Raw genomic sequence first — 14,581 nt, 5'->3', positions numbered from 1 at the left:
CTGGAGAAAGTCTGGAATTAAGTGGTTCCTAACTGTCCTCAATAGAAACAGGTCTGATCTAACACTGTGTATATGCTGACTGCATTGTGATAGATATGCACAAAAAAGCATTCCACAATTCCATTCTTTACTACTCATAACTCTTCCAAATGAGTGGGATTCATTAGCTGTGCTGACCTGTCTATTCAAAGGGTGGAGGTAATTTTCTAGGAGTAATCTAACACACCATCAAGGTCTGTTTCAGAGGCAAGAGCATTTCCTTAAAGAAAAAGAAAGCAGATAAATTGCTCAGGAACAACCTGATACTCATGATTGACATTAGTCCCGTGAGTAAAAATTGCACATCGGAAATGGCAGGTAGTTCATTCTGTGCTCTACACAGTAGCAATAAACTGGGCTGGGAATTAGGGGTGGCAATGTGCAAGGAAGCATGTGAAACCACAAGTCTAGAAGAAATATAAATATTAGAATATGGTGGCTAATTGTGTGACTACTCCAATAACAAATAAAGATTATATTTATAAAAAAATATTTCCAGTATAATGAAAGCAGCTACATCACAGCAGACACAGAAAGGGATGAGTGCAGCATAGTAGTTACATATTAAGTAGGCTTGGATTTCCTTATATTTCCTTAAGCCATAAGTATATTTATTTCATATAAATGCTTATATTACAATTTTAAAAATGCATCTGCATTATTAAAAGACATGCATAGTCTCCATAGGAACTGTTTCTGTTTTGGGTGTATTATAAATGTCAGTGCGTTCTCTCACAGTCCCAACTGATTGCTATGTACAGTGACCTTTTGCGTTTTTATAGACCCTTACGTGCAGCAATCATTGCTAGTGGGAGTTTGTGTGTTTACCTGAAATCAACATTTCCAGAAAAATAAAAAATTTAAAAACTACTCCTAAAAATGTTAACTTCAAAATGGCCAAGACAGTCAGTAAATATATCACAAAGATGTATTCATCTCTTTCTTCCCTTCCTTTTATTAGAAAACCTGAAAACTAAATGCTAACTTTGGTGAACTGATTGCAGATGTTAGCATCTCAGAATAAATGTAAGAGAGGGCCAAATAATCTATTTTCTTTATGTAATTTATCTTCCAGTCTTATTCCTAGTGGGTGTTTTTTAATAAGTGAGAAACGCTGCTATAGCTATTACATATGTATATTTTTTTTTCTTTTTTAATTCTGCAAAGAATTGCATAATGAGGCATGTCCTATAGCATGGACAGGCAATCATACTGGATATTATAATTAAAAAGTCTTTTAATCTGTCCAGCACTTTGTGTCTAGCATTCTAACACATAAGAATTGTGTCTCTGTGTGGAGGGCTCATTTGAGAATTGGAGGTGTGACTGCAGCAATACTCCCAGAGCACAGTGGGAACAGATTTTCAGCACTGGCTGCTTATTTCCCCAGCAGTCCCTGGGGTGCAGGGAGAGGAGAAGGAGGGGAGGGAGGATTAATCCTCTGCCATGTTGTTCCACCTGGTTTTGCTTACATATTTTTCAAGGAGGCAAACCTAACCTGTTCCCACTATCTATATTAAGTGGAGATTAGCAGCTTCAAGGAATTAAATTTCCCTTTCTCATCTACACTAACACCCACAAGTTTGGGGCTCTTGTCACTGCCCTTTGTGAAAGTATGACTCAAATATGGGGTCAGTTAAAGGTGATGAAAACATGGTAATCAAACTGTGACTTCCCAATTGGAAGAAATTCAGAATCAGTTAATTCAATATATTTGCTGGTAGGAAACATTTCACTACAGATTGCTGATACCAGCTATAGTGCTGTTTAAGACTGTCATAGCAGAGACCTTGGCAGGAGTCCAGTCCCACAGAACAATAAATGTAATGCCTGTGTCAGAAAACAACAAAAATTATAAGAATGTTAAAACAACATTATTATTTCCTCTCCTAGATCTGTCAGTAATCATTATAGTAACAAATTAGTCTTGTTTCTCTTCTGGACAGATATGAACATGTGAATCTTCTTTTTAAAAATCTAACTCTGAGCCATTTTATAATTGCACTAAGACACTCCAAGGCATATGTCACCGTGCCTCTGAGATGAGCATTATCTCACAGCAACACACACCTTGTCATGTATTATTTATCACACTAAAGTGTCTTGTAATTTTCATTAACAGTTATGTCTAGCTTTAAGAAATAGGGACATATTTAATTTTAGCCGTTTCAGTGATAAAATACTTTTCAAACTTTGTATGCAGATATGAAACTCTGGATATAGACAATAAAGAGTGCCGTTTTCACCAATGTTCTGCAAAAGACATTAAAAGGGGAAAAAAATAACAAATCTTTCCTTCACCTGGGAATGACAACAAACTTCTCCCTTTTCTAGGTGATTCCTGTTAACCTTTCCACTGGCTTCACACACTCTGCTGTCCCCTGGGTCTCATTGTCATCTTTTTCCTTGTGACGTGACAGATGCAGCACATGATAGATGACTGCTGCTGAACTGTAGACCGGGATTCACTTTGAGAAAAGCAGATGGGTGAGGGTACCTAAGGGGCCAAATCTGTCCCATATTTGAGACCAGCTTCTTGTCCTTAAGCAATTTCAAAAGACACTCCAAGTCTTCCCTGCCTATAAATTAGGTACTGCTGGGAAATATACTTCACCTCATTTAAGGTCAGTTATTTCTACAAGTCATTTGTACTCTTAGACTTGTTGGAAAGCTTCCTAGCTTTGTGGTGCCTGGGTTTTCTCTCCCAAAGAGGAGCAAGACATTATTTGAGAGTGTGAAGGGCCTGGAGAGTGTTTGCAAATAGTTGTTTTCCCACCCCACTGGGAACCAGCAAAAGCATAGTGCCATGGGTAAAGACTGTAATGCTCCAGTGGCTCTGAGTGAATGGTGTCGATCTTTGTTGGTTTTACTATTCTTTCTGATTTCCACTCCTTTACTCAATCACAAGCAAATAGCAGGAATCATAAATAGGGAAACTTTAATCAATGTTTAGGACTTATAAAATTTTTGTGTGTTGATTACTTCAAAAAGCTATGTAAAATATTTTGACAAATGTTGAAAGTAAAGTTCATTGGATCTCTGATGCTATAGAGGGTTTTCACAGTTTCTAAGAGCTTAAACCAAATGAGCAAACAAACAAAAAACAATGTCAACCCCAACCTGCACCCCACACTTCTTTAGCTTCTTTACTTGCTGTATAGCCTTATTTTGGGAAATGGAAGTTGAAATGCATTAATTTTAATCTGCACATCATCGAGTTAAAAAAAATCTGAGACTATAATTTTAATTTCTGCCCATTTTCTTTAGCTAAATTGTGTGAGCAGTGCTAAAACAAACCCACAGAAGAGTTTTATTTCTGTTAATTCTGTTTCATATAAACTTGCTTCCCATGGCTAATAGCTGATGGGAACAAATTTTGGGATACTTCTGCTGATGTAAAAGCTTTGCATGTTCTTCATTTTAACTAACAATTCAGTGCAGCAGACATACTTTTAGGCATTTCCCATACACTCTGAAAGACATGGGGGAAAAAAAAGGATTTAAGGGAAAGAAGACGACAACTGAACCAAAAAGAGTTCACTTTGATTGGAGATCTTAGGTGCTTATAGAAGTGAATGAAACAAATGTGAGAGGGAGGTTCAGTATTTTAATTGAGGAAAGAAAATGTGCCTCAAACATTATTTCAGCTGAAAGCAAATAGAAGATAATTTGGGCTGTAGCCTAGGTAAGAAATGAATTACGACCACAACTCTTTAAGGCTATTCTTTGTTTATTTTAATGTTTTTAAATAACCTTAATTCCACTGCCATAGAATACTCTCTATATTCAGAGGTAACAGTTACATCATCAAAGTAAAAAAAAGATTCTTGTAAGCTTAGCTCTTGTTGCTAATGAAACACTGTAAAATATATCACAAAAAAAGAAAAGAAAAGAGAAAAAAAGACTGTACTCACGGTGGTATAAAAGTTTCCACATGACAAAATAATGTAATAACTTTAGCTGCCTAATTATGTCACCCCTGTATGGAAAAGCCTCCTATACAGATAAATTATAGAGCATTACTTTAGTTTCCAGTGCAGAACAACTTCCATCTTGTATGCAATTAAACAGATTTGTTCTCAGCCATGCAACCAAAGCATGAAACCATATTCCTCTTTCCAGCAACAGATGTTGTTTGAAAGAGATACAGTAAGAAATGTATTCTCAGAATAACTACTGGTCTGTGATATCTCACTACTAGCCACGTAGCTGCTAAACAAATAGGGTTTAAAGCGTTCCCTCAGAGATACAGTCAAGATGTATTTCATGGCAAGAAATATCTCAATTATCTAAATATTATAAAAGGGCTAGAAAAGAAATTTAAGTAATTATGTGTGAAAACTCTCTCCCTGATACATGTACCATGGTGACAGAACAGTATTGATATTTTGCAGCTGGATATAGAACTTTAGATTAATTGTTAATTCAGGAAATTTTATCTATGCATATCATGCAAAGAATAATTTCCACCTTCAGGAGTGTTAAAAAAATTGAGTAGGTGTGGCACTTTGTGATATGGTTTAGTGGCCATGATGGTATTTGGTCAAAGGTTGCATTTGATGATCTTGGAAGTAATTTGCAACCTTAATGATTCTGTTCTATGATTCAGATAAAATTAAAGAAATATAATCTTTCTTTTTAATTTTTTTTTTTTAGGAATAGCATAATGATATGCCTGGTGCCTGTACAACATCCATTATATTTTACCAGCTCTCAGACAACTGCATTAAAAAATCAAGTATTAGTGACACATGCTACCATTCACACTCTTAAGTGTCATCTCTCTTGAATATTTAAATTCACACAATCCACATAATTTTGATTTTAAATTACTCAATTCCATGCTATTAAATATTAGATTTTGTTTTATTTTTTCCCTTCCCCAGTTAAACATACTTGAGTTTAATATATCTGAAGGTTGCATGTAAGCCCAGGAGGCTGATATTTTCTCATTAAAACATGGTGATGAAGGTACCAACATCCAAGTTTTTGTCTGCAGTTCACACAGATTGGTGTTGTCATTAGAATTTCTTTTGGCAAAAATCACACAAAGGTTGTAGATTTTTCAGAAGAATGGTTTTCCTGAAGGAAAATGGGAAAATTTTTTGGTTTCAAGCAGGACAGATTTGTGTGTATGGAGCAATAGAGGAAACTTACTATTTATGAAGTTTTTGCATGTTTAGGGTGATATTTTAGAAAGCCAGGCTTCATTTCCAACACTCTGTCATGATCTCCCTTCTGGATTAGCTGCAGCTTATTATGAATAATGTCTGACATCTAAGGAGTCAGGTGAAAGGAGAGAATGAGCTCATTAAGCTTCTGAACTAAAAGTCCTTAAGGAGAGACAAAACCAATTTAAGGTTTGGTGGAGTTCACATACCACATTTTATTCAATTCATTAATGAAGAATACTTCAATATGCTATGAATCAATACCAAAATTAGAGTGTCACTTTTATTTTTTAGTCTTTCAATGCTATAGAGAATGAATATTCTGTTAAAAATATAAACACTTTGGGTGAAGAAAACATGGGACAAATGCCCAAACTGCCCAGCAAGAGATAGAATGAAATTAATTTCTATGATTTGGTGCAGGAACTTCCGGGAAATATATATAAGAACCCAATGTGTGTCCTTGCTTTTTAAAGTTACTTTTCCATTTAAGGATTAAATTTATCTCATATTATTTTATATTTGTATAAATTCTGTGTGTGAAACAAAATTCTACTTTGCTTGAAGCTTTCTAAATTTTTTCTAGCATTTTCTAGAATGCTACTTTCCACAGTCAGCATCTTGAATGATACATGTAAACCAACCAGACAAAAAACCCTACACCCCACACCAATGCACTCCTTCAACATTCTTGATTTTGAAATCAACATGTGTGCAGCAAGTATTTAATTTTTTTGTCTGTATCACGTATTTGAGGGAAGAGAGAAAAATATGCTGTACTTAGACAAATATATGAGGATTTTGAGGAATTTGAGAATGGCCTCAGAAAGAATACAGCTTTTTAGTCCAAATATAAAACAAGTGGTTTATGTTATTATTGCTCAATAGATCCTGTAAAAGTGCTAATGTTAACTGTGTATTATACAAATGAGGCAGCTATGTAATTTAAAAATGCTGTGTAAGACTCATTTTAATATTACTTTAAGGACAAATGTAATAAAAATTTTATAAAATGTGTTGAAACTAAAAAAAAAAAGAGTAAACATTGACCTCTGATTTATTGACTTATAATTCCTATGAAAACAGGATTTTCTGATCATAATGAAAGCTTTACAACTGAGAGGAGAATTCAAAGATCATTAAAAATAATCATAAGGTGAGTGTACTTGAACTGCAATTTTCTATGCATGCTGCAGATTTTTATGGAAGTCAGGATGCTGGTTATTAATGGAGAATCAACAGTGCCTTCTAAAAATGAACCAAGAAATGTTGTTTTATAATCTTAATTTACAGTAATTCAAAGGCTTTATGCTTTGTACAATGTTAAATCAATGATCTCCCCTTCTATTACATATGTTAAAGCCTTGAAATGTGCCATAAAATATAATATCATCAGATGGAGATTTGCAGGAAGCAGTGCCTTGTTATAACCTTTTCTTGAGGATTTTCAAACATCATTCACTCTATCCAGTAGACAGATTATTGCATTTCCCTACAGATGGAAAACAAAATTCCAATTTGAGAGAAAGTATGCAGACTGAAACTACTCATTATTGACAAATGTGAAGAGCTGGGTCTCCTCCTAGGATTACACATGAGGAGTGGATGACTTTTGTGACCTTTTTACATTTTGATGTAATGAAAGTTTGAGTTCATAGCAGCGTGACTGAAGCCACTTGACAATTGTAATGCACTTTGTGAGTGAAAGGTAGTTAAGAAATACATCTAGAGAAAAAGAATTTAGTTGGCCTTTTGTTCAGTGTGAAATCACCAAAGTTTCTGCCAAGCTTTTATCTATAAAGAGGAGGGCATTCAGTCATATACTTTCTCAAAAGTAAAGCTTTTCTTCAGGGATAGTTTTTCTGATATTGTAGTTTGAGGTCTCGACAGCAGAATGCTTTGATCCCTGTGGCATATTTTGAGAAGATAATGAGAAAAAATGTTTTCCTTTTTAAGCACTAGAGCTATGGAATAAAAACAGTCAAATTTGTTTCAGCTCTTATATCTTTTATTGATTTATAGCTAATGTAATTGTCAAAGAAAGATCTTTAATTCTATCCTTTCCACATCTCTCTTTCTCATGTTTTCAGCCAAACAATCAGAACTTGATTCCTTAAGAAAATATGCCCTCTGGTCATGATATTTCAGAGATCAGGTTATTAAAGACTCCTTTTGAAAATAGCCCTAGAGAGCAACAGGTAAGGAAGTTCCTCAGACCTGACAATCTTACTGATTTGATTTTGTAAAATCATGTATCTTGCCTACCAGCAGTACACAACCATTCTGTATCACAGTTAAGCCTACATGATGCAGGCTTAAAAATGTGTTTTAAAGCAAATACTTAAAAAACCCCAAAAACACGGTATAGTGAAATAAAATTTGTATTTAAAATAGTTGTTTTAAAGTAATAAGGGTCTGAGTTTGAAAAAGAAAGGATCTTACTGATATGGGAAATTATCTAGGTGGCATTCTAGACAATTCTTCATTCTAAAGAGGAATTTAATAAATCAGTGAATAAACTAATACATATCACAGGATTGACATGGGAAATACAATGTTCTTGCATAGCAGGTACAGAATTGGTGAAACTATGAGAACATACTGCACAGTTTTGTGGAAAGGGCTTGAAGAGGATGTAAAGAAATTTCTCCAAATTTTCTTGGGAGGCTAAAGTAAGCCTGACTTTAAAAAAATTCCTTCAGGGACTAAGAGATGTTATTTCTTGTGTCAGTTTGCCTTACTCAGTTGCCAGATGCCCATGAAGTGACGCTTGCTCCTTCTCCTCAACAGGATTGGCAGGGGAAAATAAGAAACAAAAATCCCTCATGGGTCAAGATAAAACCAATTTAGTAAGAAAAACATAGCCTACATTACAAGGAAGGCAGAAAGAGGAATTAGTTCACTGTTTCCCACTGTTTGGCAGATGTCCTGCCACTTTCTGGAATTTGGGAAGCTGTGGGTACAGCCTGCTAAGCAATTAATTGCCACAAAGCTCACATCACACTATGAAATGAGGAAAATAATTGAAAGTATAAAAGTGAGTAAACTTGTGGGTTGAGATAAAGACAGCCTATTAGGGAAAAAAATAACCTGCACTTGCAATCAGATCAAAATATTACCTGCATTTGGCAGACAGGTGTTTAACCATTTCCAGGAGAGCAGTACTCCATCACATGTAACAGCTACTTGGGAAGACACTGTAGCTCTGAATAGTCTGTGGGTAACATGGGACTGGGAAATTGAGAGAGAAACTGACACTGAACTTGATTCTAAGCATTTGTTACTTTGCTGGAAAGCAGAGCAAAAACATCTACATCCCTTGTAAGTGTGCCTGAACCTGTGAGTTTCAGTGTCACAGAAGAAATATTTCATTTGAATCTACAGGGTGAGTCCCTTCCTTTATTTTTTTGCCAGTTTCCTGATGTAAAAGACCCAGTTCCTCAGAAACAAGAGGAACTGTTCAGAATCATTCAGATTGAAAAGATCATCTTGTCCAACCCTACTCTTCAAGCAGGGACACCTAGAGACTGTTGTGCCGGATGATGTCCAAGATGCTTTTGAATTTCTTCGACTCCACAACTTCTCTGTATTGACCTATGGGGTACATCACTATTTATGGGCCTCCAACTAGACTTGTGCCACCGAACACCATCCTCTGAGACTAACCACTCAGACAATTTTCAGCCCACTTTGCTCATCTGGTCTGTATTTTATCAGGTTGTCTATCCAGAACTTAAGGGGGGACAGTGTCAAAGGCCTTACTAAAGGCAAGACAGACAATGTCCAGTGCTCTCTCCTCACCTATCAAGTCAGTCATTTCATCATGGAATGGCATCAGCAGGCTGGTCAAGCATGACTTCCCCTTGGTGGATCCATGCTTAGTTCTTCTGACTGTTTTCTGCTATTTCACGTAATTGAAAATTTTTTCCAGGATTAGTTGTTCCATCACCATCCCAGAGACTGAGATAAAGCTGGTAGATTCCTTCTCACCCTTTTTCAAGATAGAGTGACATTTGCTTTCCTCTCATATTCAGTCACTCTCCCAGTCACCATAATCATTCAAGGATAGTCAAGAATTTCCTCATAATGACATTTTCCAGTTCCTTCAGGACTCATGGGTGCATCCTGTCAGGGTCCACAGACTTACATACGTGCAGTTTACTTAAGTATTCCCTGATCTGATTCTCTTCCACCAATGGTGCTCCAGCCTTTCTATCTGGTCTTTGAGGCTTAGATTGCTAAAAAACTGCCTTGCTAATGAGGAATGATATGAAGGCAGCATTCAGCATCTCTTTTCCATGTCCTCTATCATCAGGTTGCTTGGATCCAAATTGTTAGTTTTCTTTTTGCTACTTATGTACTTATAAAAGCCCTTGCTGTCTTTGAAATCTCTGGCTAGGTTCTATCCCAGACAGGCTTTGATTTTCCTAGTAGCAACTCTGCTTGCTTGACAGTGTCTCTATATTCCTATTAGGCTAACTCTTCCTGCTCTCACCCTCTGTATGCTTCCTTCTTACATCTGAATTTTGCCAGTAGTTCCTTGTTCCCCCCACAGAGGCTTCCTGGAATTTTGTTCTTATTTCCTGCTCCTTGGGATGGGCCCCTCTTGCCTAGAGGAGAAAACATTACACAAACTTTCGAAATCTAACAGCTTTCTTGGGCCCATCTCTCCAAGGTCTTAGCCCATGGGAATCTACTGAGCAGATCATTGAAGACCAAAATCTGACCCTTTGAAGTCCAGTGCTGTGATCTTGATTTTTGCCCTGTTGCCTCTTCTCAGGATCCTGAACTCCACTATCTCATGGCCATTGTACTAAAGTCTGCCTTCAACCTTCACATCCCCAGCAAGGCCTTCCTTGTTTGTGAGCATGAGAACCTCCAGAGCACTTTTTTTTGGCCCATCTATCACTTGGATCAGGAAGCTGTCACTGATGTGTTCCAAAATCCTCTTGTATTGCTTACATCATGCTGTGTTGCCCCTCCAGCAGATGTGGGGGTTGAAGTTCCCCACTGGGATAAGTACCTGAAAACATGAAACTGCTTTTAGCTGTCACTAGAAGGCCTCAACCACATGTTCTTGCTGAGCAGGTGGCACTGCAGTGTCACTCAGACCTGTCCTGTCTGCAATCCTTACCCATAAACTCTCGGTTTATCACCCACTCTAAGGCAGAGCACTGTGCATTCCAGCTGGGCAAATGGAAATGTTGCCTCCTTGTTTTCCCTGCCTGGTTCTTCCCAAAGAAACAAGGAAAAAGCCCATATGGAAATTCATATCATATTTTCAGGTGAAGAGTTGGATTCTTGGGTTTTTCTTTTGGGGATGGTGGGGTGGTGTTGTGTTCGTTTTGGTTGTTGTTTTTCTGGGTTTTTTTTGGTGGGATTTTTTGTGTTTGGGTTTTTTTTTGTTTGTTTGTTTGTTTATGGGGGTGTTTTTTGGCAAATAAGATTTAGTTGATTGATTAACCTAATGTAAAGTTATTCTTACAGTGTGAAGGACCTTGAGGCTATGCACAGACACAAACTATGAACACTAAAAATGAAAGCCAAGGATGCTAATTTTAGATGTGCTTGCCACTTGCTTTAAAAAGAGCTGTGGGGAGTTGGAAGTTTAGATTTCCAGGATCTATTTTCATACTTGTAATCTCAAAGGTCTTTTTTTTTCTTGTGCAACTAATCTCCATGTTATTTTTTTTCTGACAAATGGTAAATATCAAACTATATATTTCTCGTTTGCAGGAAAAATGGTACATATTTTTCATGTAGACATAATTCCCCACATTTACGACAGTAAAAAACTCAGAATGCATTTTAATAGAGAAATGAAAAGATTTTGAAAAATTGGGCGCATTTCACCACACAAGAATCACAGTTTCACTTCCATATAAAATGAGAACAGTTACACTAGTTTAGAAAGTTTCCTCATCCTTTTTCACAAAAAGAAAAAAGAATTCTATTATTTATTTTCAAAGAAATTAACAAATCAATAGTTGCAATGCAGAGAAAGATCTGAATAATTTCTCCAGTCTCAAAGGTTTCTAATTTAATTATTGATCAAACCATATGTGAAGCTATTTTGAGTATTTTTAGTGCAATTATGAAATGTATGTAACTCACCTCAAAATTATGACCCACTGTGGCTCGAGTAACTGTGCAATTCTTCATTTTTTTCTATTTATTTGCAGTCAATAAATGCCTTTCCTATGTCAGAAAATGTGTATTGATATAACAAAAACAATGCTTCAACACAAGTGCATGCCCTCAGAAAAGGATATTAAAGCAAGCTCAGTAGTCCTCAACTCGATCAGGTTAAAACTATATTGTAAAATTTATATACAAAAGGATTTTTTCAGGAATTTATGCGGCAACATCATTTCACATTGTATCAGTATGATTAAATATAATATTGACCATAGATTTTTCCAAATGCAGAAACTGAAATTTCATAGATAACAAGTGTATTAGAAAAAACTGAAATCTTATGTAGTGAAGTTAATTGATATATGATTGTACAATCTGAAATTTTAAAGTGGGATACAGAATTTCAGGTTTTGTTTGGTTGGGTTTTTTGTGTTGGTTGGTTAGTTTTTTTGTTTTTGTGCAAGACAGAAAAATTAATTCAGTGAGTTCATGAGGTCTTCTTGTTTTACATAGCATACACAAATGTTTTCAGAATTAGCAAAATTAAAAAATCCATAAAGATACAACAATTGTTAAAAGACAAAAGCTTTCCAAATAATACTGTATTTACCACTTCAGCTAGAAGGTGTTCTGACAGAATTTAAAAGAGCCTTCTTCATCTTGCCTAACTCAGAGGCAGGTAACAGTTCTAACAACAGGAAAATGAATGCAATAAAAACTCATTGTGGGAACCTCATGCCATCCTGGAAGTGCGAATGGAAAGTGTAATTTAAAGGCAACACAACTCAAATCTTTGTATGACCATACTTAAGATCTGAGGGCTCAGCTCCTCATTAGTGAGTTTACACAACTAAATTAATTATCATATTTTCACTCACCTTAAGTATTAAAATGTGGAAGATTGAGGTAAAATGTCTTTGGGGTGTACAAAGTTGTCATTTTGACCCTATTTTTAAGTTTAAAAAATAAAATGAAACTAAATATTTTTGGATATTCAACCCTGCCTCACATGTGCAGCTTCATTCAATTATTGCTGCCTGACAGCTCTCACAATTTAGGCTTTTTTATAATTACAACGTAAACCCTGATTAAATATTTTAATCTTGGATTGCCACACAAGTGAACTCATCTCCAGTTTTCTGACTGTATCTTCACAATAAACATTGTCATGTAAAAAGTAACATCTAAAAATTTCATCTGTTTTTCTCCAGATGATCTTTTTGTGTTGCATTCAGTAAAAATGAAAATGCCCTGCTTGACTTTTTTGCTTTAGTATTTTCTATTTATTGCTTCATCTGGAATAGGTTTTTGTGAGACCAATTTTTATTTATATATAAAATATATTAAAGATTTTCATAACTAATGTATTTTTTCTTTTGTTCCAATGTTTATATGATCATATATAATGAATGAGGGTTACTGTGATGAGTTGATTTAGCAATGCTGCTTTCTTAAAATGAATAATTTCTTGCATTCCATTGGTTTTATACCTTTTGAAATAAAATTAGTTAAACAACATCTGTAGTAACTAGATGTAAGAGAGGATATCTGTTTCTTTAGATATCAATAATTATGAAGAATTCAAATGCAATTTTATAATTCTAAGATGTTTAAGTGACCTTCACAATAAAAACTGAGAAAAATAAAATCAGAGGATTCAAAATAGCACATATCATTTTATAGGCATTGTATCCATATTTTGCACGTAAATGAAAATCATGAGGGGAGCAACCTGATTGTATGTGATTTTGATATGCTAAACTGGTGATTTTGTGATAGCACAGGAACTAGATATAATTTGATTTCTATGGTTATCTTTAGAATTATAATTATAGGCAAAATAAATAGCTTTTTTTCATATTCTGCCCCATGTAATTGTCATAAATAATTAATTTTCAAAGTCTTTCAGCAACTTCCGTGTAAAATTTGATTTTGTGTTTGTAGCCCTGTGTCAAGTTCATAGCTTCTCTTGTCTCATACTATTTTTTTCACAGGAACTTCTGATTTGAAAATTAATAAAATGTTATTGTGGAAGTAGAGGAAATAGGAACTGAAGTCCAAAATTTTCTTATGTGACTGTGTAAAAGCACAATCCTCTGCCACGTGTAGGGTAAAATGGAAAAAAATAATCTTTGTCTTATTTTCTCCATGTTGGCACAGACCAGAAGTGATGTTGCTCTGAGAGAATATTTCTTTATAGTTTTACTTTTGCTAGTGTTTACCATGGCATTCATGAACAGCGATCAGTCATTTCAGCAAGTCTGTAATTTAGGGCCTAAATTGAAAGTAGGAGCATGAGATTAGGAAAATATCTGTTAGAACAACCCTTGAAGAGGGCAAGCACTGTTTTTGCCAGGTGTGTTTGGTAAATCCCATGCCAGAACATTTAATTTCTCTTCATCACTAGAGTCTTCAAACTGCTTTGTCATATTCATTTTCACACTTTTTAATTGGCTTTTGTCCTGAAATTTGTCCTTTCCACCTTCTCCAGTCCCTTTGTGTGTACTTTTGGTCTGTGTCAAACTTGGCTTGGAATCTAAAAGTTATAAGAAGTAAAATCATAAAAGAGAAGCTTAGGCAACAGCCTCTGGGAGAGATTCTGGTTCAATAGGCTGCAGAGGCTTTCGAGGTGTCATGAGATAGAAAAGGAAGCACACTATTCCTAAAAATATAAATAGTTGGTAGAAGAAATGAATTTTTCTTAATCTATAAAGGCAGCCCAGAGTGAAAGCAAAGAGAAAGAGCCAGACTATTGAGTTAAATGATCTGTATGAGCAGGCAAAGGAACACTAGAATATCATCAGACAGGTGCTAGAAGTGATAGAAGCCAGCATTACTTCAAAAGGCTGGAAATACCAATATTTCCAATTTTTTTTATCACCATGTCCTTAATTTAAGAAATTATTGTTTCAATTATTTTTAATAATTTTCTTTCACTTGCTTATAGTGTTTGCAACATTCTCTATTGTCTCCACTAGAGTACAGAGATAAAAGAAGACACAGCTACTAATGTCTAATTGTACTAATGTCTAATTTGACATGTAACCCACATCTTGCAATAATTCTTCATTATTTTTCTTACCCATCATCACCTTGCTAATTTCATACTTCAGAATCATTGAAAGACCAAGTACGCTGTATATCCAAAATTCCCATTACAGTTGATATGAACTGAAGTTTGTCTCAAATACTACTTATCTCAAACTTCTGCAGGGTACCTCAAATAGATTGGG

Source organism: Lichenostomus cassidix, chromosome 2 (assembly GCF_008360975.1).
Source record: "Lichenostomus cassidix isolate B80296 chromosome 2, HeHo_3.0, whole genome shotgun sequence".
In the NCBI taxonomy this organism is placed as follows: Eukaryota; Metazoa; Chordata; class Aves; order Passeriformes; family Meliphagidae; genus Lichenostomus; species Lichenostomus cassidix.
Note: the sequence above shows the minus strand (reverse complement) of the source record.